Here is a 1,115-nt window from a genome sequence, read left to right on the forward strand (position 1 = left end):
CTGTGTGTCCGTTCTCCCTGTTATTGTTGCTGTTGTATTCGATTTTTTCTCTGTTATTGTTTTTGTTTCTATTGCTTGTCCTCATGTGTTCGTTTTTGCTGTTGTTGTTGTTGCTGTTGGTGTTCATGGGGTTGCAGTTGTTTTTGTTGCTACGGCTGTTGTTGTTGCTGCTGCTGTGGTTATTGTTGGTATTGTTGTTGTCGTGATTGTTTTCATCCATGTTGTTGTTGCTGCGGTTATCGTTGGTATTGTTGTTGTTGTGATTGTCGTCATTCATGTTGTTGCTGCGGTTATTGTTGTTGTTGTCATTCGTGTTGTTGCTGTTGTTGTTGTTGTCATTCGTGTCATATATATATATATACTCTCTTTTACTGTCTTTTACTTGTTTTAGTCAATTGACTGCGGCCATGCTGGAGCACCGCCTTTAGTCGAGCAAATTGCCCCCCCTCCTCAGGACTTATTCTTTGAAAGCCTAGTACTTATTCTATCGGTCTCTTTTGCCGAACCGCTAAGTTACGGGGACGTAAACATACCACCATCGGTTGTCAAGCGATGTTGGGGGACAAACACAGACACACAAACATATACACACACATATATATATATATATATATATACATATATACGACAGGCTTCTTTCAGTTTCCGTCTACCAAATCCACTCACAAGGCTTTGGTCGGCCCGAGGCTATAGTAGAAGACACCTACCCAAGGTGCCACGCAGTAGGAATGAACCCGGAACCATGTGGTTGGTAAGCAAGCTACTTACCACACAGCCGCTCCTGCGCCTATGTATATATATATATATATCCAAAATATTTTACAATTATATCATAATTATAACAAGGGTCTGGCCTTACGCCTCACCACGCACTGCTAGGAATAGACGCTAAAGCTCCTATTACCACCTTAAAATCTCCGAGAGATAATACACCATGTCGTAGGTAATCAAAATTAAAACAATGTATACACAATGTTGGTCAACTCCGTAACACTTTCCGGTTCCAAACTTAATGTAAAATTAAAATATTTTACCTGCTGCCATCATCAGCGGAAGTACTCCGTAAGATAAATTTATATATATATATATATATATATATATATATGTTTATATAA

General features: G+C 39.1%; 1 protein-coding gene across 4 annotated transcripts in view; it reads left to right on the forward strand.

Annotated features, from left to right (window-relative positions):
• LOC106869724 (toll-like receptor 13) overlaps positions 1–1,115 on the forward strand; it is a 231,605-nt gene that overhangs the window by 34,097 nt on the left and 196,393 nt on the right. The window lies entirely within an intron of this gene.

Source organism: Octopus bimaculoides, chromosome 3 (genome assembly GCF_001194135.2).
Source record: "Octopus bimaculoides isolate UCB-OBI-ISO-001 chromosome 3, ASM119413v2, whole genome shotgun sequence".
NCBI lineage: Eukaryota > Metazoa > Mollusca > Cephalopoda > Octopoda > Octopodidae > Octopus > Octopus bimaculoides.